Here is a 27913-nt window from a genome sequence, read left to right on the forward strand (position 1 = left end):
AAAAACTCACTTAAGATTGGTTTGAACCTTCTCTACAGCATTTTTCAATGTGAGAACAAGGTAAAGCAATTCTAGGAAATCCTCAAGTAGAGGAAGTGTGACTCAAATATTTTGTAAAAATTTTGGTTTATCTATAACGGCAACAGACAAGTGATAGCGGCTGACTCCCTTGGTATAGCCAGCTCTGAAAATATAGGCCATTTGCTTTCATTTGGGTAACCTATGTAATTTCTACCAGATTTAAAAGGACTTCTTAAAAGCTTCATAGAAACTTTAATAAGGAAATATGTCTTGTGAACCTCTAACACAGGAAGGTAAAAGAAATGTTTCTCCTACTTTGTTCTTACTCTATGCATTCTTTTCTCAGAGCACATTCCCATAAGTGGGTTTGTGGTAATGTTGTAGAAGTCTTTCCAACGCAATTCTTTTTAGCTTGTCAGTTATCTTTCTGGGAAAATAAATAATGGTGCATGGACACAAATGAAGAAAGTTTTCTTTTCCCCCCCCCACATTTATAAGCATAATTTTATTGGGCTGAACTTATATTAGATATAAATGGTAAATGTTTTGAATAATTTTAAATTACACTATGATATATATTTCCTTTCTTAATGAAAACCGTCTGCCTGGGATATCACTCATTTTTTTTATAAGTAGTTAAAAAACAGATATCCTTGATTTCTCTCTTTAGCCACTTGTATTTTCTGCATCTTAAATTGTTGATATATGGCAGAAACTCTCTCTTTGCTTTTTTTCTTCATTTCCAATTTCCCTCTTCTGCAAGGGCAAATATAAATTAAAAATAAGAGACTTAATTCTCCATGTTGAAAATAAGAGACTCCGCCTCACCCATTTTCTTAGAGAACTTTAGAAAACTTGTAAGTTCTTTCTCTGTCTCCTTGAAATGTATGTAAATCTTTTTAGAAGAAAAATAGACCTCTTACTAGCTTATGATCCAAGCATATCTCTTTCAAGGACCTATAAGCATCTCTTTGAAATATAATTATCAAGAGAGATAGCATCCTGATCTCTCCCCATTTCTGTAGCTTCATTTAAGTGGCTGCCTTTCTCCAAGTTACAAAACTGCCTCCTATCATAAAGATGTGAGAAGTTTGTCTTTCCTTTGGATAAAGCCAATTAACTAACACAGATGGTCACGTCAATTACCAGGTAAATTTAGAATGAACTATGTGTGGTGGCAAATAGTTCTGTCAAGTTCTCTTTCTTGGTAAACTAAATTCCTCTATTCTAGATTTGGCATTTAATTAAAAAAATCTAAACATAGAACTATATATATTTTTTTATTCAGTTTTTTTTTAAGATTTTATTTATTTATTTGACAGAGAGAGAGAGAGACAGTGAGAGAGGGAACACAAGCGGGGGAATGGGAGAGGGAGAAGCAGGCTTCCTGCGGAGCAGGTAGCCTGATGCGGGGCTCAATCCCAGCACCCTGGGATTAAGACCTGAGCCGAAGGCAGACGCTTAACCAACTGAGCCACACAGGTGCCCCTTTTTTATTCAGTTTTATCTGGCTATAATCAGCTCATATATTTTTTTTTCTAGCAGGGCTTTTTGAATGTCAACGTGTTCTCCAAAGTGTTAGCTATGATTTCAGTTCTGGATTAGTAACAGATTTGGTAAGTGTATCTTTTATTTTTCCTCTAGGTGAGAAATTGACTAGCATTAGTTATTCTCTGGAACAATCTAATATCCAGAGAGATAATAGAAACCACAGAATTGAAAATGTATGTCATTCAACACATGATATAATAATACATTATTAGATTGAGGATGTCTTGAACTCATCTATAATGTTTATATATGCCAGGTACTGTTCCAAATAGAAATATGAACCCAGTTAACCTTTATCACAGCTCCATGAGGTAGTACCATTATCATTCCATTTACAGATGACTAAACTGAGGTACAGAGTGGTTATATAACTTACCCAAAAAAGCCTTATATAGTAAATAGTAGAACCAATATCTTAAACCAGAAAATCTCACCCCAGACTCATTGTTTTAAAACCACGCTCAATTCCTGTTCTATGCCAATATATTACTTTGTAGTAACATTACAGTTTTATCACATGATAGATGAATTCAGTGTTATTTTTATTATTGATAAAATCTTTGGCAGTATTGTAAAATGCTTTTTGTGTTTATGCTCAGAAATTTATTTTACCAATTATTTTCATTAGTTCTAAGAACCCTTTTTGAAATAGTAGTAGTTAAGTAGCAGAAGCTAAGAAAGACACTAAGAAATGAAGTTATTTAATTAAGTTTCCATAACTGGATCTGAGCATTTTTATCTTGGAATATAACTTCAAGCACTGAAATACTCTGAAGTTAACACTTTTTAAGATAAATAGAGGAAATTCGCACCTCTTGGTGTTAAATTGTTCCAGGCTGTCTGGCTTCATAGCAGTTTACAAGAAGCTAGTGCATTGATTTATAGCATGAAGCCTATCTCTGCAGTCAGAGAGGCTAGCTGTTTTATTATTTGGTAACTGGAATCTTAGATTGTGAAAACACAGCAAAATCTATAGTGAGAAGAGTAAGCCCTCACAATCTGTTTTTCATATACAGAGCTCAAGTCAAACTTAAAGTAAATCATCTGAAAAATAAAGATATTTTAAAATGAAAACAGAGTCATATTTACTCTTAATTCTTATGGTTAGCCATTATCTTATACTGATCTTCAAAATCTTTCTCTGAACACATATATCAGGAAAACTGCTAGATGAACTATAACACCAAAGAGAATATAGAAAATGTATATATAACAAATGACAAAAACTTATACATTATATTTGTACTTGACATTATTCTTGCAGTTCTAATTTGTTTGAAATATTTAAGAATTATTTTAGGGCTAATTTTTACTTTTTAATGTCTAGGAAATGAAGTCATCATTTTCAAAATCTGTATTGGAATGGGCCAGAAATTTCACTTTTTACTGTGAATTTTTATCTATTAAATATGAATAATGCAGGCAGTCATACCTTTTCCCTTCATCTTAACAGGAAAAGTTCTGAGATAAATATAGTGAGACTTTTCTTCCTTGCATTTTGGGGAGAATGCAGTTTTTATTTATCAATAACTAATTGAGAGACAATTAGATCTTCTATATATTTTAGAAAAAGCCCTTTATATTTATTTTATGGCACTATTGCCATTTGACATCATAGAACTCAAGGGAAACTTGTATTTATTTATTTTTAAAGATTTTACTTATTTCTTTTAGAGAGAGAGAACATGAGCAGGGGGAGGGGCAGATGGAGAGGGAGAGAGAGAATCTCAAGCAGACTCTGTGCCGAGCGCAGAGCCCAATGTGGGGCTCGATCTCAACCCTGAGATCATGACCTGAGCCAAGATCAAAAGGCGGTTGCTTAACCAACTGAGCCACACAGGCGCCCCTCAGGGGAAACTTTTAAATAATGAATGATATAAAAGCAAATAAGCTACAAAAACAGATATGCTGAAAATAAAGTTTTATACTTTCACCTGAAAGTGAAAATGAGTAGATTATTTCTGCAGGGGAAAAAATATTCTTTAGAAATTAATTAATATAATAATAAAAACAGCACTTCTAAAGATTTTAAAAGATTAAATTATGAGAAAATGAGATTGACATCAATTGGGAAATGTAACTGAGCAAAACAATTTTTTATGAAGTAGGTTCAGATAACTAAGGCAGACTATATCAGCTGTTAATCATGTTGAGAAAGCATGTTTAAAGCTTCATTCTACATCAAATGTATAGAATTATGCAAAGCCAAATACCCATTTTAATAAATTGGAAGTGTGCTTAAATTAGATTTTCATCCAAATCACAAGTTCAAAAATATATGAAATAATTTCAGCATGTTATATAAAATCAAACAGTTTTACATTCTGTAGACCTATCCATCTGCTCCTGTAAAATCTTTGTGTTGAAGCTAAGAAAAATTACGGTTATACAACGTAGTACATATAGTTATGAGGTGTATAGCTTAGCAATTGTTTTAATTGATGGAGTAAGCCATATCAGTAAATTTATACATACCAAGCACATTTTATATCTTTGTTTTTGCTTGTCTTTCCTGAATAAGCTAATAGAAATTTAATACAGATACTGAACTTGCTAGCTCTCTAAGATAGAAGTAGTCAAAGTTGTATGACTAGAAAATATTTTGGGGGCTATGTGAAATCACTTGTGTTTTGTAAGAAAACCTCTGATTTGTAATTAATGTTTTGTTAAAATATTTATTAGGAAAAAACAAGTGTTGGTAAAATGCTGATATATTGCTTCTCAAAATGTGTTTGACGGCATACAACACACGAATAGCTTTCCAGAAACAAAGACATTTTGACAAGAAAAAAACTTAAATGTTTAAAATTTTAGTTTAAAATATATTTCATAGATGAACTTTTAGAATAACATCATCAATATGAATAAAATCCGAGCTTTAAAGTAAAAATATTAGAAATAAGTATTTATTTTATTACCCCTTTAGTAGAAATGAAAGATGGATAGTCCATCTCAAGAATTACAAGTAAATGTTCTCAAGATTATTGTGGTTTGTTGAATCATTTCTATGCATTAATAATTGAAGTTAGAAAGTTTCCCATAGCTAATTATTTTTTTTTTCAGTAAAATGGTTAAAATTTTCTCTGGAACCTTTGTTCTGAGACCTTAAAAATCAATTATTCAAATCATGTATCTCCATGAATGTTTCATTGCAGTGAGGGAAAAACAACATTTAGAAATTGTGTGCTTCAGTACAATACCACCTGCCTTTATATTTGACTAAATGGTTTCCACTTCAAGTAAGTACATTCTGTATTATATATAGAATGACAGACACCAATTTCTTTTTATTTCAAAATCCATATGTAGGGGCGCCTGGGTGGCTCAGTCGTTAAGCGTCTGTCTTCGGCTCAGGTCCTGGGATCGAGCCCCACATCAGGCTCTGGGCTCAGTGGGAAGCCTGCTTCTCCCTCTCCCACTCCCCCTACTTGTGTTCCCTCTCTCACTGTCTCTCTCTCTGTCAAATAAATAAATAAAATCTTTTTTTAAAAAAATCCATTTGTAAATTAGTTATTTGAAACTCAGAATGCATGTTTTCCTAGAAGAAAAAATATTATAATATTAATTAACTCCCAAGGTAAATCAGGCATACATGTAACTCAATGTATAACTAAAGAATAATAACAAAATTAATGTAATAATTCCATTTATTGAGTGGCAACTGACTTACTCTAATTATTAGTACGTTGGCTTGGATCAAATTATCTCATTTAATCCTGATAATAGCTTTGTGTATTCAGTATACAAATGGTTTTAGAGTATTCATGTTAATAGACTTTAGAATACTTATTTTTTGTTTCCATAGGAGAATATAATCCATATTTGAACTTTTTCAATGGTATTTGAATTTTCAATGTGGACCTTTGAAGTTGTCAAACAAAAATAATCAATATATTTGAATTCTGCTTCCAGCAAAGATTTTGACCAAAATATCTCTGCTCCCATGAATACTTAGAAGACATAATAAATTGTAACTCAAAGTGATAGATACAGATATAAATATATAAACATATATCTATATGTATGTTTGCAATGAATGAATGCAAATCTTGAAGTGTTAAAAATAAAGCTCAATTAAGAACAGAAGTTGCTGTACATCTAGGAGGTGATTATCAAATTCAGAGATGAGTTACAATGCCCAAAGCCTTGACTTTAATGGCCATGCAGAAACAAAAGGTGAGACTTTGGGGGGCAATTAAGACATGAAGTTGGAATGAAGGGACTTGCACAAATCTGAGGTTCTCTGATTTTTTTTTTTTAATCTGTGGTAATAAAGGGATAACAAAATGTTTCCAGTGACCTAATATGAATCAAGTTATCATGTGTATGTTCAGTTCTCTGGGTAGTAAACAGAAATATCTCACAAGAATTCAAAACCAAGTGTTTGCTATGCATGGGTTTGAACTCTGATCCTAAACTACTGTTTATATGCCTGAATCCTATATGTGTAAATCCTGAAATAGAAACATTAAGTATTAAAATTGGTAGTTCAGGTTATAAGGATAGATCTATAGATAAATGGAATAGAAGGAAGAAAATTGAAAGTCCAGAAATAAACCCTTACAATTGAAGCCAGTTGATTTTTGACAACGGTGCTGTATTAGTCAGGGTTGTCGGGGTTCTCCAGAGAAACAGGCCAAATAAGATAGGTCTGTGTGTGTGTGTGTGTGTGTGTGTGTGTGTGTGTGTGTGTGTAGATAGATAGATAGATACACAGATGGATAGGATAGATTTTAAGGAATTCACCTTCACAGTTGTGGAGGCTTGGCAAGTCCAAAATCTTTAAGGTAGGCTTGCAGACTGTAGACCCAGGGAAAAGTTGCAGTTTGAGTCCAAAGGCAGTCTGCTAGAGTCCCCTTCTTGCTAGGGGGACATCTTGGTTCTATTAAGGCCTTCAACTGATTGGGTGAGGTTAACCTACATTGTGGAGAGTAATCTGCTTTACTCAAAGTCTACCAGTTTAAATGTTAATCTCATTTTAAAAAAACTCCTTCACAGAAAAATTCAAAATGTTTGACCAAATATCTGGCTACTGTGGTCTAGCCAAGTGGACATGTAAAATTTGCTGTTATAGGTGCCAAGACAAGTCTAGAGCAAAGATTGTCTTTTCACCAAATAGTGTAAAAAACCCCAAATATCCACAGGCAAAAGAATGAAATTGGACCCCTTCCTTAAGCCATACACAAAAATAAACTCAAAGTGGACCATAGACTTAAAAGTAAGAGTTAAAACTATAAAATTCCTGGATGAAAACATCAGAGTAAAGACATAAATCTTCATGAACTTGGATTAAGCAATGGTTTATTAGATTTGACACCAAAAGCCATGTGGACAAAAAGGAAAAAAATTAGACTACATTGGACTACATCAAAATTCAATTGCTTTTGCTGAAAGTAAAACCATCAAGAAAGTGAAAGGACTACCTACTGAATGGGAGAAAACATTTGCAAATCATTTATCTGATAAGGGACTAGTATCCAGAATATACAAACACTTATAACTCAATAATAAAAAGAGAACACGTTCAAAAAAATGGGAAAAATAATCTGAATAGACACATCTCCAGAAAATATATACAAAATTCCAATAGGCACATAAAAAGATGCTCAACATCATTAGCCCATTAGGGAAATGCAACTCAAAATTATAATGAGATACCACTTCATACTCACTAGATGGCTTATAATAAAAACAATAGATCATAACAAATGTTTATGAGGATGTGGAGAAATCAGAACCCTCAAACACTGCTTGTGGGCACGTACAATGCTATAAACATGACAGAAAACAGTTTGGCAATTCCTTAACATGCTAAACATAGAGTTACCATATGGTGTAGTAATTCCACTCCTGGGTTTATACTCAAAGAAAAATGAAAATATACATCCGTGCTAAAACTTATACATGAATATTCATAAAAGCATTATTTATAATAATCAAAAAGTGAAAACCACCCAGATGTCCATCAAATAATGAAAGAATAAGCAACATGCAGTATAGCTATACTATGGGATACTATTTGTCAGTAAAAAGGAAAAAAGTATTGGTACATGATACAACATAGATGTACTTTGAAAATATTATGCTCAATGAAAGAGGTCAAGACACCACATATTACATGATTCTATTTATATAAAAAAATTCCAGAATAGGCAAATCCTTAGGACAGACAGTATATTAGCAGTTGCTTGGGGAAGGGGAAGAGATGAGCAACTTCTAATGGGTACAGTCTTTCTTTTTGGGGTGATAACTTTTTCTAAACTTAGATTGTGATGATGGTTGCAGAATTCTGTGAATATACTGAAGCCGTTGAATTGTGTGCTTTAAACTCATGAATTTTATGGTATGTGAACTCTATCTCAATAAAGATGCTTAAAAAATGATTCCTGGGTGAGCATTTCTCCTGACACACTTGGAAAAAGTAAATGTAAAACTACTTTGAAGAGATATTTTTTATAATCTATGCTGCACAAAATGCCTATGGAGTAAATAGTTGATTTGCAAGATAAGATCACAATCAAATATTTTAAAAATCACAAGGAAATGATTTACCTGAGAACCAGCAAATATAAGAAATATATTTGAAATATATAAAAGAATAATAAAACAGTTTGAGACAGAAAATAAAATTTTATTTAATATAAAGCCATATATGAGTGGAAACCATAAGAAAAGAATTAGACACTAGGAAAAAAAGGCAGACTGATTTGAAAAATCATCGCTTAAACCTTCTAAAAATTAAACAATTTTAAGGATTCTTGAAATAAAGATGAACAATGAGCAGGTCAAACAGTAGATGAAATAAAGCTGAAGAGAAAATGTTGAATGATTGGCTGGTAAAATTTCTCAGGATGTAGCCCAGAGAGATAAAAGATTAAGCAAATGAAAGAGAGACTAAGACATGTAGAAGACAGAATAGAAAATCCAACATATATATCAATATAAGTTAAAGAAGTAGAATAAAAGAAGGGCAATATTTGAAATGATAATGGTTAAAAGTTTTTCCAGGTTGAGGAAAAATAAGATTCCTTATAATCCAGAAGCAAAATGATTTCTAACCAGGATAAATACAAATAAAGTTATACCAGTAATATCCAGTTGAAACTGCTGGACACGAGAGGCAACAAAAAAATAAAGACAATCAGGAGAAAGAAGATTACCAGGAAAGAAAAGGTGAGGAAGAGGAAGAGATTAACTACACAGAAATAACATTTGGACCGCAGCAGATATCTCAAAAACAATAAGAAAGCTTAGAAAATAAAGAATAAATAATAGTCTCACGATGCTTAGAGGAAATAACTACCAGTTTAGAGTTCTATACCCCACTAAATAGTTCTTCAAGAGTTGGTGGAGGGTGGAGATATTTTCAGATAGAGGACTTTTCGTTTGCTGGATTTTTGTTTTTAGTCACTAGAGACCTTCCATCACTTAAAGTACCACTTAGTAATTTACTGTGGGAAGAAGAAAATTGAACCCAGAAGGTAGGAGCAGGATTCATAAATGGATGATAAGAATGGATATTGATAAATATGAGGTAAACCTAAATGAAAATTACTGTAAAAATAATGACTAATCGTATGTGGTTTAAAAATCAGACAAGGGGTGCCTGGGTGGCTCAGATGGTTAAGCGTCTGCTTCAGCTCAGGTCATGATCTCAGGGTCCTGGGATCGAGCCCCACGTCAGGCTCTCTGCTCAGCAGGAAGCCTGCTTCTCCCTCTCCCTCTACTGCTCCCCCTGCTTGTACTCTTTCACTCTCTCTGTTAAATAAATAAATAAAATCTTAAAAAAAAAAGACAATGAAAATGTTAGACATAAATTACAGGGAAGGAGTTAGAAGTTACTTATATCATGGGTGGGGAGTATAAGGATATTGATTAATGTTAGACTTTGTCAGGTTAGGTTACACATATTAGAAACTTAAGGGGAACCACTAAAATAACAGAAAAATAATGTATAACTTCCAATAGTTTAAAGGGGAAAAAATGGAATAAAGACAGTTGGTCAGTGCAACTGGAGACAATAAAGAAAAAAAGAACATCAAAATACAAAGTAAGTTGGCAGAAATAAAATACTAAGAAACACAATAAAGGAAAATGTAATAAACTTGACAATTAAAAGGTGAAAATTTGATGACTGGATTCCAAATTTCCAGCTATATGCTATTTTTTTGGGAGGGGGCAAAGGCAGAGGAAGAGAGACTCAAGCAGGCTCCACACCTAGCATTGAACCTGACATGGGGCTTGATCTCACAACCCTGAGCTGAAACCAAGAGTCGGACACTTAACCAACTGAGCCACCCAGGCACCCCAGCTATATGCTATTTTAAAAGGTACATCTTAAACATAGTAACATGGTAAATTTAAAAGTAAGAGGAATAAAAATCATATACCCGACAAATATTAACCATAAGAAGCTGGTGTAGGTGTACAACTCCCAGGGAAAACAGTTTAAGGTAGAAAACAGTAGTAAGGTTAAAGAGGGTCACTGTAAAATGATAACTTTAAAAAAACTTCACTAAGACGATGTAATAAGAAAAAAAGAAAAATCCATTTTCCTATTACTTATGCATGTATAATTCTCAAAAGGTTTAAAACTAGATTAGTCCTACTTGAACAAACTTCCTTTTATTCCTTGACATCTCTCCTTGAAAGCTTAGAACACATTTCTTTCACTAAGCCTTCTAGTACTGATTTTTTTCCAACCTTTTTCTGTCTCCCCTTTTGCTCTTACATGGCATATTGTATATCGAGTTATGTGGGAAACCTCACAGGAGCTTTGTCTTTTATGTGTTTGTAAGTGCCATGTACCCTTACAACTATTATAAATAAATAATCATCATCATCTTGGGATAAAAATGAAACATAAAAGTGTCAACCTTTCAAACAAAAATGAGTTACCTTTCTCTCTTTAACTATACCTTAGAGATGCATTCTTGTAAAATTCTAGAAACTCAAGTATATTATTTAAGTTAAAAAAAGAAAAAAAGTGTTGTATCAGTCTAGAGTGAACAACCATCCTGGTTTGCCTGATTTTAGCACTGAAAGTCCTGTATCCCAGGAAACTCTTTGGGCACCTGGGATACTTGTTTGCTCAATAATATCACTTGTCTTTTAAGAAAGCCAAAGCACATACATCTTATATCTTTTATTGAAAATTCATCTAAATGTTCAGGCAAAAAGACCAAAAGTTAATATCCATAATGGAGAAAAATATTAACAGTTTTCCTTAATCTGAGTCCTCTATTTCTGTTGTTAAAAAAAAAAAAGTCCACATTTTTGTAGCCTATCTCTTTAATTTGATTAAATGTAGGGCATCTTATTAAGTGCGAAGTTTGCAAAGCAGTGGAAATGGCTTTTCCTTTAAACTAACATCTGTCGTCAAGAAGTCTCTGGTGTTCCTGGAATTTTTATTAAGTATGCTCGAGAAACTCACAATTATTTTCAAGCGCCATAGCATCTAACAAGTTGAAGACGGTGAAGGAAGTATAAGGCTAGTAACCCATTCTTAAAAAGAATGCATCAGAAATGTTTCTTAGCCTTGCATTCACCTATATTGAATAGTTTTTTTGTTTGTTTGTTTGTTTTTTGCCAAGGAAGTGGATAAAATTGACCAGAATTTACAGGCAAGGAGAAAAAGTATAGTTAGATTATGATACATTTCCATAAGCAAATAATATAAACCTCTCTACTATCTGAATTATAAAAAAAACATATTTTCCACATCTGATAACTTACAAATTTAAATTTTCTCATGTGGTCATTATGGCTCTGGAAACCTAATAATATTTTCTCAAAAGTGTTCATCCGCTTACAAAACTATATACTAACTGGTAGGGAGTTCCAATAGGTCAGGAGTTCCAATAGGAATAGGAATTGGAAGTTCCCCCTAATCTTTAGGGGACTCATATTTTATTAGATATCAAAAGTAAACAAATGAGTTTATTTAAGTAGAATAAAACTGTATATAGGAGGTGCCATCATTATAACAAAGAAATTACTGAGGTGTGTAGCAAAAAATTCACAAAGGATATGATGCTTGAACTGGATCTTGAATTCATTCATTCATCCATTTGTGCATGCATTTATCAAAATTATTAAGCATCAGTTCTGTGCCAGGCACTGTGCTTAGTGCTGGCTATCATTGTTTGTTGGTTTGTTTTACTTCCAAGATTTTATTTAAATTCAAGTTAGTTAACATATAGTGTAGTATTGGTTTCAGGAGTAGAATTTAGTGATTTTTTTTTAAAAGATTTTATTTATTTATTTGAGAGAGGGAGAGCACAGAGGGAGAGTGAGAGGGAGAAGCAGACTCCCTGCTGAGCAGGGAGCCCAATGTGGGACTCGATCCCAGGACCCTGAGATCATGACCTGAACCAAAGGCAGACGCTTAACCGACTAAGCCACTCCAGCACCCCAAATTTAGGGTTTTATCACTTACATATAACACCCAGTGCTCATCACAACACGTGCCCTCCTTAATGAGTTCTGGCTATGGTTGTAAACAAGATAGAGAGGCTCCTAACATCACATAGCATACACTCTATTAGGAAGGAGAGACAATAAACATATTCACAAATAAATAAAATACATTAATTTCGGATGGCAGCAAATGTTATCAAAGGAATAAGCAGGTGATATGGGAGAGGCCACTGGAGGAAGCTGAGGGATGGGCAGATGGGATGGGGGTAAACAAGGGCATTTCAAGGGACAGGTCCTTTTAAGCTGTCTGGCTCCTTTCTACAACATGAAGTTGGCATTTCACGTAAGTGGTCACCAAAATCCTTGCTTTTTCTTGGTAACTGTCTTAAAGAATAAATCCTAACGTTACATCTACCACATTCTAATTTGTCTTTAATCTTTCACTCTTTTGACTTCACATCTTTTTTCTCTCTTTATTGTCTTGCCAGACTGTTATTTAACACCCTTTTCTTGCTTGCAAACTTTCCATATTCTGATTCCTATTTTTTCCCTGGCATGGCCAGAAGTAAAGGGAGTCGGAGAACAGGAGATGAATACCAAGCCAGAAAGCCATTATCTTCTGTAACTTCCAGGACAATACATATAGGAGCAGGAAGAGCCAAATAAAATTAAGAATAGACCTCAGAGGAGTGGAGTAATGTAGAAAGAAGAAAAGAGCAAGAAGAGAAGGTCCGGATATTTTGCCATTAACAGGGATGAAAGAACTAAAATTCTACCTTATTAGATACAAACACGGGAGTGAGTCAGACTCAGATGAAAGTCCAGAGTTTTTAGAAACCCGCCAACCTTTTGGCACCAACTGATACTGTTACGAACTTGGGGACCAATTCCTGGTTATATATTGAACTGTAGGACTGATGAGCCAAAGCAACGTTTACCACTAGAAATGTTCTATCACTGTAGGTCTGTGCTTCCTTGCTAATCAGCCCTCTGTCCCCGAAGACATTTATGATCTGTTCCAACAACTAAAAGATGGGGAGTTAGAGTACACAGTATATGGGGACTTATATTCCTCCTGCCATTAATGTCTACTTTAGAACCAAGATCTGAAGAGAATGATCATCTTTTACCTCTACTCTGCTTGTGTCTACCTTGGCCCTATGTTGAGCAAATTCCAGTGATTACAGTTGCTTTGATGGAAGACTGTAGCAGGTTATAACAATAACTACACAATTATTATGTTTCAAGGTATTACTGTCTTAACAGTTTTTTAAAATGGCCTTACAATCAGAAAAAAACACAGCAACTTAAATAGAAACACTAAATGATCCACAGTCTCACTGATGCTTGTGATCCTTTTTTACTATTTTCACTGCTAATGCCTTAACTTACAAGGTAGGTGAGAAATTCATTCAGAGATTGTCATTTCCTTCACATACTTAAAAGAAAGCAGAAGAGTCTGTTTAAAATGAGATATCTTGGTTTGGCACCCAAATATGCCTTCTTTTCATTTAGTGTTACACTAATTAGTTCAGCACTATCATCCAACTGTCAGATCGTATTTACTTCAGTTAATTTCATTTCCACCCAAAGCTTTTCCATAAAAGTGAACAATAGCTTATTGTTTTCATCAATAATTTGTCATAGTGACTGCTCTATATTCAGGTGTAATATTCCTTATCTTGGAAGATAAAAAATTCTGTGCGCATACATGGACATATAAATACGAGTTTGCTGATAAATTCTAGCAAAAAAAAATGCACACACTTTGCTAATGAGCTATTTCATAAACAAGGAGTTTTTGTTATATAACTTTGTATGTGTCTTCAGGGATATTTCATTTTAATTTTCTAAGTGAAGGGAGGACAGTATAGGCACATGACATTTTTTAAATACAAACCTAAAATTATTTTTAATACATGTTCACTAAGCATTTAACATTATAAATATTTGCCCTAACTATTTCTTTATAAGATACTTAAAAATTACATGTGGCTGTATTATCTGTGACATGACAGTTTAGTAGCCAATTAAGTTTTGAAAGTTGGTCTTCTTTTAGAAGTGAAAGAAACAGGCACAAAATAAACATTCTATACTGAGCAATTATGAGTAGGATGTTTTTAAGGATGCAAAAAGTTATTTTTGTGAATGCAATTTTACTTCCAAGCGCTGGCAGAATTATTTATGTATTTGTCTATGTGAAAAGAGATTCATATTTGAAAACATTATCAAATTTTTCCCTATTTGGTACAAATTTGTTCCCAAATGTGTCCTAATTCTCTCAGTGCATCTGGACAAAGACATTTGCCAAGAAGATAAGCAGACATGACTCCTAAGATGACTAACTTTTTGGTCCAGGGAGGAATGAGGTTTGTTCATCTCCCAACCACTTTTTCTCTGTGTGGACGATTCTTGGCTCTCCTTGGTAGACATAAACATGCACTCAGGATTGGCTTAATGTAAGGGGAATGTGTAAATCTCCCTAGGCATGATTTCAAGTTATCTCTGGTCTAGGCTTAAATTTCAAGGACTGGGAGAGCAATCCTTTGTGTCTCCCTGGGAATAAAGGTAAACTCCAGGACAATGGGATTGGCAGGACAGCGTCAATGGGAGATGAGGAGGACTAGGGCATCTAAGATAAAGAGGCAGGTTGACCATAAAGGAGGAATTTCAGATTTGCTATAGATTTCTATTTCTAGAATTAATGTTTAACTTTTATAAATTTTGACAAGATTTCCTATATCTTAGTATTCATTAGGGTGAAAGTACATTCATAAGGAACACTTTAGATCTTAATGTCACAAGAAGTACAGCATCCTGTCCTAAAATATAACTTTTGAAAGATAATTGCAGAGTTTTGGCTTTGAATGATTTACCATGTCCCATTCCAATATGCTCTCATTGTTAGGGGAAATGGGAAAAAAAGTGTGATTAGTAGTTTGGGCAGGTAGGAAAGAGCAAGTCTAAGGTGAATATTACTAAGTATTTCTAATGTTCATGGTTCATGGCATAATTATTCATAAGAATGAAAACAGTGAGCATAACCCAAATGTTCAACTATGAAATATCTGTTGTAGATATCATGAGTGTTAGACATTAAGAAATACGCAGGTCTTTGGGAAATGTTCAAAATACATTAAATGAAAAACTAAGTTATAAAAGAGTAATCCATAGATAATGTCTTAAATACATTATGTAGGGGACATGGGGACATGCCCCGCAGAGCCCCCCCCCTTCAAGGATAGATTTCTTGTTCAGCCACAGGGCTGTGGTTGGCAGACAGCTTCTGGCTGTCAGTTCCTTCTGGGTCAGCCTCAGCTTCGGGGAGCTGCTTTGCCTGACCTCACTCTCTTCCTGGGGCAGCCCACACCCAGCACTTGATGCAGGTTGGGGTAGGATTCAACAATCTGGACCTGACATAAACCACTCTGAAAGGTAAGACTTGCGCTCGAGCTCCTCCTCAGGTTGGCTGAGATTTTTCAGACCTGACAAAGTTTGATTTCTTCCTCCACCCAAGCCTGTTTTTCCCTTCCCTTTCACATTAAATCCTGAAAAACATCTTCCATCTAAAACTCTGTGTCAGCATCTGCCTCTGGAGAACCCATCTGTGGTAGAATTCCCCCCAGAGATATCCATATTATAATCCCAGAATCCTGTGAATATGTTACCCTACATGGCAGAGGGGACTTTGCAATGAGTAGAGATTATTTGGTGGGCCCAGTGTAAACACAGTGGGAATTAGGAATATCAGATTGAAAGGAGGGGATATGATTAAAAAAACAAAACAAAACAAAAAAACAGAGGTCAGAGTCAGAGAGAGATTCCAAGATGCTAGTTTGCTGGCTTTGAAAATAGAGAAAGGAGACATGAGCCTAGGAAACCTAAGGCAGTCTCGAAAAGGTGAGGAAATGGATTCTTCCCCAGAGCCTCTAGAAGGAGCAGACAACTTGGTTTCAGCTTAGCAAAACCCATTTGAGGTTTCTGACTTTCAGAACCATGAAATTGTAAATTTGTTTTAAGCCTCTAAGTTTGTGATAATTTGTCAAAACAGCAATAAGAAACTAATTTACCACCCAACATCTCATTTTGTACGATATCATTTTAGTGAAAAATATTTTTCAGAGGGAAAAATCCTGGGACAATATATACTGAAAGGTATATAATATTTATCAATGAGTAAGATTTTCCTATTTTGCTTATTTGTTTTCTAGATTTTCTATAATAAATACATGTTTCTTCTGTAATACATGAATTTTTAAAGCAGAAAAAGAATTGTCTTCATGACTTTAATCAAGATACTCAAAAGTAATAATGGAATACATGGACTCAACAACCTTTCTTTTTTTTCTTTCTTTTTTTTTTTAAATTTTATTATGTTATGTTAGTCACCATACCATACATCATTAGTTTTTGATGTGATGATCCATGATCCATTGTTTTCATATAATACCCAGTGCTCCATGCAGTACGTGTCCTCCTTAATACCCATCACCGGGCTAACCAATCCCCATTCCCCCCTCCCCTCTAAAACCTTGTTTGTTTCTCAGAGTCCATAGTCTCTCATGGTTCATCTCTCCCTCCATTCCCCCCCCTCATTTTTCCCTTCCTTCTCCTAATGTCCTCCATGCTATTCCTTATGTTCCACAAATAAGTGAAACCATATGATGATTGACTTTCTCTGCTTGACTTATTTCACTTAGCATAATCTCCTCCAGTCCCATCCATGTTGATGTAAAAGTTGGGTATTCATCCTTTCTGATGGCTGAGTAATATTCCATTGTATATATGGACCACATCTTCTTTATCCATTCATCTGTTGAAGGGCATCTCGGCTCTTTCCACAGTTTGGCCATTGCAGACATTGCTGCTATGAACATTGGGGTGCATATGGCCCTTCTTTTCACTACATCTGTGTCTTTGGGGTAAATACCCAGGAGTGCAATTCCTGGGTCATAGGGTAGCTCTATTTTTAAATTTTTTAGGAACCTCCACACTGTTTTCCAAAGTGGCTGTACTAACTTGCATTCCCACCAACAGTGTAGGAGGGTTCCCCTTTCTCCACAACCTCTCCAACATTTGTTGTTTCTTTCCCTGTCCATTTTTGCCATTCTAACTGGTGTAAGGTGGTATCTCAGTGTGGTTTTGATTTGAATTTCCCTGATGGCTAATGATGATGAACATTTTTTCATGTGTCTGTTAACCATTTGTATGTCTTCTTCAGAGAAGTGTCTTTTCATGTCTTCTGCCCATTTCTTTGACTTGATTATTTGTTTTTTGGGTGTTGAGTTTGAGAAGTTCTTTATAGATCTTGGATACCAGCCCTTTATCTGTAGAGTCATTTGCAAATATCTTCTCGCATTCTGTGGGTTGCCTCTTTGTTTTGTTGACTGTTTCCTTTGCTGTGCAGAAGCTTTTTATCTTGATGAAGTCCCAAAAGTTCATTTTTGCTTTTGTTTCACTAGCTTTTGGAGATTAAACAACTTTTCTAAAGGAAAAGTGAGAAAAGAACCCTATTGATTATAGTAATAGAATAATCCTTCACAAACAGAATTGTGAAATCAGATCAATTCAAATGGATTAAATAACAGCTTAATACATGCAAAATTAAGTCATTAATAATAATAATAATTTAGTTTCATTCAATCATTCCTCTGTTTTTTTGTTTGTTTGTTTTGAGAGGCAGGGGGCAGAGGGAGAAGGACAAGCAGACTCCACACCCAGCACGGGGCCCAACACAGGGATCGATCTCACAACCCTGGGATCATGGCCTGAGCTGAAATCAAGCATTGGACACTTAACCAAGTGAACCACCCAGGCGCCCCTCATTCCTCTGTTAATGGTGGTTATTCATGTTGATTTTTTGTTTTTAATTTTTTCTTCACCATTAACAATGCTACCATATATCCTTCTACCTAGATTTTTATCTATTGGCTCTTTAATGCTTTTAGGATAGATTCTTAAGAAATGAATTCCTGGGTAGAGAATTTATATATTTTCATTTCTAATAGATGTTGTAAGATCGCTCTGCAAACATGCTACAATTTAAATTTTCACTAGCAATACATAGGTACTACCCATTCCCCAGAGTGCTCTTTTAGATTTTTACAAACTCAAGACACAAATGATATGACTGGGCTTAGGAAGCAGGCAGAACTTGCAGTAAAGGTGATTTGAAACTTAACTCAAGGTTTTTGGCTGGGAAATGTTTATATATATCCTATTTCTGATTGAGATCGGTCCTGAGAGCAAGAGGTTGAGTGTATGACCCACCTTTCCAGTCTCATCTCCAGTTAGTTACCTTAGCTCTAATCCAACCACACTGAGATGTATTCTCCTTGCCATCCTTTCATTGTTCACAGTTTGATTTTCTTCTGCCTGGAATGTTGCCTATTATCAATCTATTTTCATATTATAAGATGATGGAATCCAAGAAGTTCAGAATTTGGGGGGGAGACAAGATATGCATATTTCCACCGAACCCAGTATACATTGCTTTTCTCCTGACTTGTCCTTTAACACCTAAACTTAAAACTGTGCTAGTGGGAAGCTTTCCCTCATTTCTTCAGCTGATGTTATTTTCACCTTATTGGAATCTATAATGCTTTGCTTGTACTTTTTTTTTTTAAAGATTAGTACAGTAAGTACCTTAGAATTTAGATAGTCTTCTTCAAAATTAAAATTTAGGTAGTCTTCTAAATTAAAACATCCCTGGAGGAATGAGTTGCCCTTACATATCTTTATATACCCCTCTTCCTCCCAAAACAGCATCTTATAATGAATAGAGATGTAAATATTTATTGAATGAAATGTATGCCTGTTTATAGTACAAATGTGAAACTATTAGCAGTTATGGCAAACAAAGTAAACAACAACAAAATCCCTAAATCCCACTAATATGCATAAGACAAAGACTTTGAGAAGTTTTCTTCTCAAAGGAAACCATATCTGAGGCAGAGAAACCATACCTGTAGAATCAGGGGTATATTTATCCAAAGTCAGAAATTCTAATAATTTTGAACAGTCCTAAATTCCTGTAATGAATGTGACCAGTCAGCCTATAACCATTTGTTATAGATTTAATTGCATTCTCCAAAAAGATAGGCTGAAATTCTAATTTCCACTATCTCAGAATGTGACTTTATTTGAATAGAGGATTGTTGCAGATGTAATTAGTTAAGATGCGGTCATACTAGAGTACGGTGGGCTCTTAATCTAATATAGATAGTGTCCTTATAAGAAGAGAGGAGACATAAGAGACAAAAACACAGAGAGAACACCATGTAAAGATAAAGCAGATATCTTGGAGTGGGTGCCTCTACAAACCAGGGTCACTGAGGATTGTCAGCAACCACCAAAAGCTAAGAGAGAAGCGTGGAGCAGAGTGTCTCCCTCACAGTCCCCAGTAGGAACCAAACTTGTCGATACCCTGGTTTTGGACTTCTAGCCTCCAGAACTGTGGGAGGGTAAATTTGTTTTTTTTTAAAGATTTTATTTATTTGACAGAGGGAGACATAGTAAGAGAGGGAACACAAGCAGGGGGAGTGGAAGAGGGAGAAGCAGACTTCCCGCGGAGCAGGGAGCCCGGTGCGGGGCTCGATCCCAGGACCCTGGGATCATGACCTGAGCCAAAGGCAGACGCTTAATGACTGAGCCACCCAGGTGCCCCGGTAAATTTGTTTTTTGAGATCCTTCAGTTTGTGGTAATTTGTTATGCAGCCCTGGAAAACTAATATGCCATTCTTCTCCCTTATCCTTTGTTCACAATAAAAATTTAAATTCAATGTTTTTAATAAGCTGATGGCCAACTGGTATTTGAGAAAAGTTGAGAAGGTGAAAACTATTATTTGTGATTACCTCTTCAGGCAGTGGGTAGAGAAGCCCCTTGAGGAACTGTAATGAGGAAAGCCAAACACAGACAGAATGCTATGTCCCAGCCAGGGAAGTATCCAATGGCCAGGTAAGTAGATAAAAGGGACAAAGCAGAGGTCTAAGGTTCCTGTATTAATCAACATCAGGGAGATCTGAAGAAATTGAAGCAGCAGGTAGGCTGCTTGGGTTGGTTCCAACACTGATGGATCAGAAGTCTTCATCAATTGAAGGAACAAGGGCAATGTAACTCGAGAACAGAGACACAGAGCCAGAGGAAAGAGAAAGAAAAGGAGTAATTCTGAAGTTAAGGCTGTTTGTTTCCCCAAACTTCAACTTCCTTTGTTCTTGCCTCACAAAGACAAGTTTCAGTCTTAAGGAACTCTTTCTTGCCTGGATGCCTATAGAGGTCTTACAATCTAAAAACAAATAGATGAGTACCGCGGGATTGCCAGAGCAGGGCAAAGACACAATTTTCTGGCGGAGGTAGTTCTTATATTGATCATTTAAGCCAGTCTCTTCATAAAATATTAACATTACAAGGCTTAGTTAGAAGATGTTAACTGCTGAGAGCTCTAGTGAGGTCTGAGTTTATGTTGGACTGTAACTCCAACATAATATTTTTCTTTTAAATCAGTAAACACAAAGACACGTTTCTTTTTCGCTACAGAGGAAACTTCAGAATATTATTGTGGAACACCCTGCAGGTATTGCACAGTAAAGAAATATTCCTCATTTTAGTCTAGCATCTGAAACTTCACATAGATATAAAAGTATACAAAAATTATTGTCAACATCTCATGCCTCCAACTTTCATTTTCAGCCTTCAGAGTACAGTCAGTGTGATGTTTTGCCCAGAGACTGTTGTTATCCCAAATGAGAAGGAATGTGTGGTGCTATTAGAAATGAATATGTCAAGCTATAGTCAAGCACCAGGAGATGAATAGGGTAAGTATGAGAATTTTTCAAAGATATGTCATTGCTCTAGAGTAATACTTGGGTGCTCAAATGGCAAAGGAGACTCGTGGCAGAAGACCGCAGAGGATGTTTCCCTCCATTTATATAAAATGGGAAATCAAGGTCTGCAAAGACCTTTTGAGGTTTTGGGTTTTTTTTTTGTTTTATACAGGATATTTAAATGAAACATTATCTGTGATGTCCTAATCTGCCAGTTCATTCACTTACAGTTGACCCTTGAGCAATGTGGGTGTTAGTGGTACTGATGCCCCCCCATGCAGTCAAAAATCCCCGTATAACTTGATACCCCCAAAACTAATAGCCTACTGCCAACTGGAAGCCTTATTAATAACATAGTCGATTAACACATATTTTTAATGTTATATGTATTACATACTATATTCTTACAATAAAATAAGCTAGAGAAAAGAAATGTTATTGAGAAAATACATTTACAGTACTGTACTGTATTTATATTTTAAAAAACTACCTATAAATGGAACCATGCAGTACAAACCCATCTTCTTCAAGAGTCAACTGTAGTAAAATTCCACAAAACCTTTCAAATATAAATGGGATACAAAGTGATAAATATAGTTCCTGTGCCTTAGGACTATATATAGGGAAGAGACAGATGTATAAAATTAATCATAATTTATGGCAGAATGTGATAAATCAATTATAGAGTCAAATCAAAATCTGTATGTATACAAGAGAGCATAATTCCCACCAGAAAATCAGAGGCGTTTTCTTGGAAGATATGGGATTTGAGTATTTGAACAGAGCTTTAAAAGTTAGGTGAGGTTTCACCAGTCAGAGGCAGAGAGAGAGAGGAATTCAGACCAGAGACTAGCAGTGAAGGCTTATAGATGGTAAATGTAGAGGTCAGGTAAGAATTCTAGTGTGTCTGGACTATAGGGAACGAGGACAGTCATTTGACATTGAGATCACAGAGTGCCTAGAATGCCAAAGTTAAAGTAGTTGTATGATATTCCTTGAGAATTGGCAAGTCATAAAAATATTTTAGTGAGTCATAGAGTCTTTTTTTTTTAAATCACCTTCCACTCAACACATCAACTATACAACTCTTTCTTGATCTCATTACTCAGATGACAGATTGCAAGTTTTAGTCTGTTTTCAGAGATTTACCCTTCTTTCCCTTTTCCCTGACAGCTTTTCTCTTCAGATTCTAACTTTTGACATTTGATACATAAGTCTCTGAACTACAGTGTTTGTGTTGAGTTATTTGATCAAGCCATAAGCTTGTATTTGTAGATTATCAATATTTGTTTTAAATCTTGGTAAAACTGAGCTTACCCTGTGATAAAATTTTGGCATGAATGTTAACATTAGCTCAGTGCTTCAAAATCAATCTGACTCACTTTACATTAACTTGATTTTTAGCATGAGATCCACAAAGATTACCCATCTAGCATCAAAATATGATGTAGAAATAAGATAACTGAATTGACATGTATTCCTTAGAGCAACTCTATCCACTGTTTCTTTCTCCAAAACAGTTTTGACAGCTTGTCAAACATTTTCTCACAAAGAGTCATCATATGACTACCTTCATCAAACTACCTGTCTGTTCACACCCATTCAGGCTTAAAACAGAATCAGTGTATATCCATTTGTTTCTAGCATTGTGAATAAGAATTGCTCAATTCAACACATCCTGAGAGATAACATGGTCTAATGGATTGAGCAACAAATAGAAAGTTTAAAGTTTAGGCATCTATTTCTGGCGGGTTTTTATTTTTATTTATATTTATATTTATATTTATTTATTTATTTATTTATTTATTTATTTATTTATTTATTTATTACAGATTTGTCATATACTTGAGAGGATTTTACTTCACTTCTGTCTATATTCTCTTGTCCAGCTCCTAAACTTCTTTTGTGGCATTTGCCATCTGTCATTAAGAAGATGATGCTGATGTACAAGATACGATCTATAGAGGAGAGCATTATTTCTAAAAGCTCTTGGGAAGATATTTATTGAGAAAACACCCTCTCTGTTTTCTTCTCCAGTTATAAGTTCTTGCACCCTGATTCATTGTGCAGCTCCAAATTAAAAAGAGTTCTCGGGGCGCCTGGGTGGCTCAGTCGGTTAAGCGTCTGCCTTCAGCTCAGGTCATGATCCCAGGGTCCTGGGATCCAGCCCCGCATCGGGCTCCCTGCTCAGTGGGGAGTTTGCTTCTTGCTCTCTTTCCTGCCTCTCCCCTTGCTTGTGCTCTCTCTCAAGTAAATAAATAAAATCTTAAAAAAATAATAAAAATAAGAAGAGTTCTCATTCACGCTTGTTAAAATTCTTGTCACATTTTGCCTCTGTTTTTAAGATGTTAGTTCTGTCAAAGTAAAATGTTCCATATTACATTTCTATTTCTTTGGGATAAAAATGAAATCTAAGCTATTTCTAAAGGAAAAAAAACTTGGTTGCATGGATGCTTGTGTGCTTTCTGTCTCTCTCTCTTTCTCTGATTCTGTCTTTTTCATTCTTGAGAATGATTACAAAAATATGTGCTTTCATGAACTACCCCTACCCAATCTTGGGGCTTATATATTTTTTGATATCAATTATTATGTTGATAAACCTATTTAACAGTTCAAATTTATTTTTTGAATATGCGTGAAAAGTGGAAGACACACCACTTAATCTGCACACAACTTAATCCTTACTATCATGAAAGCAACTTCATTTAAGTTCTACATGCATCTCAACTTATCTTTAAGAAACAAAATAGTGTATGATATATCAATAAGGACTTTAAAAGAATATCTGAAAATAAAATATTCAGTGTAAAATTATTTTTCAATTGCATGATGCCACACGTTTTCATTATTAACTATTATTTTAAATAATTCTGTTTTAAGTTTTCCCATGAGAGAAAGAAGTTTTAAACTGGCTGCCAGGATTAATTTTTTATTATTTTTTAATTTAATTTTTTTATCAGGAGTAATTTTAAAACCAGGAAGAAAAAAATAAATAAGAAAACATGAAATGTCAACAACAGTAAAGATGGTCAAAGAGGCTTCTTAGTCCTCTTAACTGAATGGCAGGTGACCAATGGAAATGCTTTGCAACCTTTGATGGAATTATGCATCAATTCCATCCTAGCCTTTTAAGAGAACTAATGGCAAACACTTTATATTTCTGTGATAATCAAATTCTTTCTTTCACTATACTATGCTTAAGCATATTGAGTCCATTTATACCTAAAGTAATACAATTGACTTTTTTTGTTTGTTTTGTTTCAAGTTTTTATTTAAATTCTAGTTAGTTAACATAGAGTGTAATACTGGTTTCAGGAATAGAATTTAGTGATTCATCACTTACATATAATATCCAATGCTCATCACAAGTACACTCCTTAATACCCACTACCCATTTAACCATCCCCCACCCATCTCCCCTTCAGCAACCCTCAGTTTGTTCTCTGTAGTTGAGAGTCTCTTATGGTTTGCCTCCATCTTATTTTTTCTTTTTTTTCTTCCTTTCCCTATGTTCATCTGTTTTGTTTCTTAAATTCCACACATGAGTGAAATCATATGGTATTTGTCTTTCTCTGACTAATTTCGCTTAGCATAATATATTCTAGCTCTATCCACATTATTGCAAATGGCAAGATTTCATTCTTTTTGATGGCTGAATAATATTATATATATATATATATATATACACACACACACACACACACACACACGTTTGTATATACATATATAATATGTGTATGTATATATATGTATATACATATATACAATATATATATACATCATATCTTCTTTATCCATTCATCAGTCAATGGATATTTGGGATCTTCCCAAATTTAGTTATTGTTAATAATGCTGCTATAAACATCGGGGTGCATGTGCCCCTTTGAATCAGTATTTTTGTATACTTTGGGTAAAACCTAGTGGTACAATTGTTGGGTCATAAGGCAGTTCCATTCTTAACTTTTTGAGGAGCCTCCTTACTGTTTTCCACAGTGGCTGCACCGGTTTGCATTCCCACCAACAATGTAAGAGGGTTTCCTTTTTTCCACATCCTTGCCAAAATCTATTATTTCCTGTGTTGTTAATTTAGCCATTCTGACTGGTATGAGGTGATATCTCATCATGGTTTTGATTTATACTTCCCTGATGATAAGTGATGTTGAGCACTTTTTCATGTGCCTACTGGCCATTTGTATGTCTTCTTTGGAAAAATGTCTATTCATGTCTTCTACCCATTTCTTAACTGGATTATTTGTTTTTTGGGTGTTGAGTTTGGTAAGGTTATAGATTTTGGATGCTAGCCCTTATCAGATATGTCATTTGCAGATATCTTCTCCCATTCCATATGTTGCCTTTTAGTTTTGTTGATTGTTTCCTTTGCTGTACAAAAGCTTTTTATTTTGATGAGGTCCTAATAGTTCATTGCTTTTGTTTCCCTTGCCTCAGAAGAGTTGTTTAGTAAAAAGTTGCTAAGGTTGATGTCAAAGAGGTTGCTGCCTGTTTCTCCTGGAGGATTCTGGTGGTTTCCTGTCTCACATTTAGGTCTTTCATCCATTTTGATTTTATTTCTGTGTATGGTATAAAAAAGTGGTCCAGTTTTTTCTGCATGTGTCTGTCCAGTTTTCCCAACACTATTTGTAAAAGAGACTATCTTTATTCCATTGGATATTTTTTCTTGCTTTGCCGAAGATTAGTTGACCATATAGCAGTGGGTCCATTTCTGGGTTTTCTATTCTGTTCCATTGATCTATGTGTCTCTTTTTGTGTCAGTACTATACTGTCTCAGTGACTACAGCTTTGTAATATAGCATGAAGTTGGAATTGTGATGCTTCTAGCTTTGCTTTCCTTTTTCAGGATTTGCTTTAGGTATTTTGGGTTCCATACAAATTTTAGGATTGTTTGTTCTAGCTCTGTGATAACTTGTAACTATCCTAGAATACAGTGCCCTTTTATATCAGTATTGAAAAATACTATCACTTCTGATAGATTTGGCCTATCTTTCTCAATGTCAGTTTTAAAACTTAAAAAACAATTTGATTGGTATCTGGAGAGTAGGTTTCTGAAAAGTCTAGACAGTGAGTTCTTCAGAAAATATTTAAGTCTCAGTAACAGGGAAGCTCTTGATTTTCTTTGGATTTGAAGTAACTATTGTAAAATAAATGGATTGTTCACAAGATTTTTGAGCATTTCTTTTTCTGTAAGTATTTTATTCTATTGTATTATGCTTGCCTGAAAACTGGATAACTTTTTCAGATTTCAGAACTTTATCAGTATTCTCTTTCAGGGATGGAAATGCATTTCTCTCAGTAAGTGAAAAAGTTGATGGCAAAAAGGTTTGTCACCTTTGAGTATGATTCACTGTCATCCTCTCTCCAAAATCTATGAAAATTCAACATGAAAGATATTATTCTTTTAGGCGATGACATAATTCATACTCACAATGATTCACCTGTATTGTATTTGAAACCTGCTTATTTTTCTGCATCCTAGAATGAAAATAATTTGGTTGATGGGATTCTTTGTGATCTCTAATACTATTCATTTAAGCTGGTCTTTAGTTATAAAATTTCTCTATGCTTACATTTTTCTAAAGTTCCAAATAACCAAAAGTTCTCAGGGAATAGGAAGATGCCATTACAAGTAGAAAGATTAGCATATCACAAAGACCAAATAACAATACAAAGAAACTGAGATTACTGATTTTCCTCTCAAATATTCACCTAATGTTATTTGAAGACTTTTGTTTAGCAATGCTGCATACACATCAGACACTCGATTAAACCTTGTTCAATAAATGAATGAACTCCGAATAAAACTTGGATTTAATTTTTTTAGTTTAGTTTATTTAATGTGATATTAACATATTTTACTATATCATTTTGCTATGTCCAGATGATTTTATTACTTTGTCAAGGAGAATTTTTTAATAATTAATTTGATTTTATAATACATAGGTTATGAAGTAACCATACTTGGAAGATATTAGATAAATAACAATGAATATTAAAAAAAAAACAACAACTCATCACTTTCCACAGAACATGTTTTAAACTAGTCCAGATTGTTTCCTTAAAATTTTCATATTTATTTAATTTACTATTTCAAAATTTTCATTGGTACCTAAAGACTAAATTAGGCAATATTTCTGCTATCTGTAAGGATCATAATGACAAAAGTTTGATACTAAAAATATAGAAGAATATTATATGTAAGAAGGAACCCTTATATTTAGCCTATATTAAAAGAGAAAGGTAACATACATCTAGGGGGATATATCAGTTATTTTCTATTCATAGATAAAATGTGTTGGCAAAATATTATTCAATATTATGTCTACTTATATATCATTTTGTTTCAGTGATATTGTTATACATACCCTTTATTTCAATAATGTTATATTACATATTCCTATTAATGTATGACAGTTAAAATTTCAGAATAAACATACTTTTCTCAAGAAAAAGGTGACCAGATTACTCACTTCATAGAACTTAATTATTTTACACTTTAATAAAGCATGATTACTTTACACTTTAATAAGATCTTAAAGACAATATAGCTTAACTCCTATTGTCTCATTTCCCTTTCTTCCATCCACATTTCATACATGGATATTGAGGATGGATGAAATTATATGTATTTAAGGTCATGCTATAATTATTGACAGGGAGACAACCAAGATACCTGACCTGCAATTTGTGTGTTTTTGCCCACTACACCATTCTATTTCTTCCCAAATTTTCGGCTTTTAAATAGCAATGACTTATGGTGAATCCAAGTCTTTTAAGCCCAATTTTCCATTAGTTCCTTTTAATCTGTGCATAAATAATATGACCAGCAAACCTGGTTGAGATAAGGGGCATTCACAAAGTTCAAGGGACATGTTTAAGACTGTGCATGTCCTTAGTATAAGAGCCAGTATCATAAATCAAACCTAAGACTCTATGTTCAGTACATTTTTCACTATATCACACAGTTTTTGGTCTAAATGTGCATTCAAGCCAGAGCATATTACCATATGGGGGAAAGGCAAGGGTGGTTATGGCCAAAATATGTAAATGAGCACCTGCTGAAGACCACCAGAGCCATCTGCTGCTT

General features: G+C 34.4%; 1 long non-coding RNA gene across 2 annotated transcripts in view; it reads left to right on the forward strand.

The window, feature by feature from the left end:
* The window catches only part of LOC118555491 (uncharacterized), a 33933-nt gene extending 11158 nt beyond the window's left edge, over nucleotides 1–22775 (forward strand). Inside the window, exons 3-5 of one of the 2 annotated variants that reach the window (XR_013442856.1) lie at nucleotides 19854–19948; nucleotides 20681–20805; nucleotides 22647–22775. This is a non-coding gene — a long non-coding RNA (uncharacterized LOC118555491). Of the gene's footprint in view, nucleotides 1–19853; nucleotides 19949–20680; nucleotides 20806–21987; nucleotides 22032–22646 lie in introns of those variants that run through there. The other variant, XR_013442855.1, reaches the window with a different exon arrangement.
* The last annotated feature ends 5138 nt before the right edge of the window (nucleotides 22776–27913 follow it).

The sequence above is a fragment of the Halichoerus grypus genome, chromosome 12 (genome assembly GCF_964656455.1).
Source record: "Halichoerus grypus chromosome 12, mHalGry1.hap1.1, whole genome shotgun sequence".
In the NCBI taxonomy this organism is placed as follows: Eukaryota; Metazoa; Chordata; class Mammalia; order Carnivora; family Phocidae; genus Halichoerus; species Halichoerus grypus.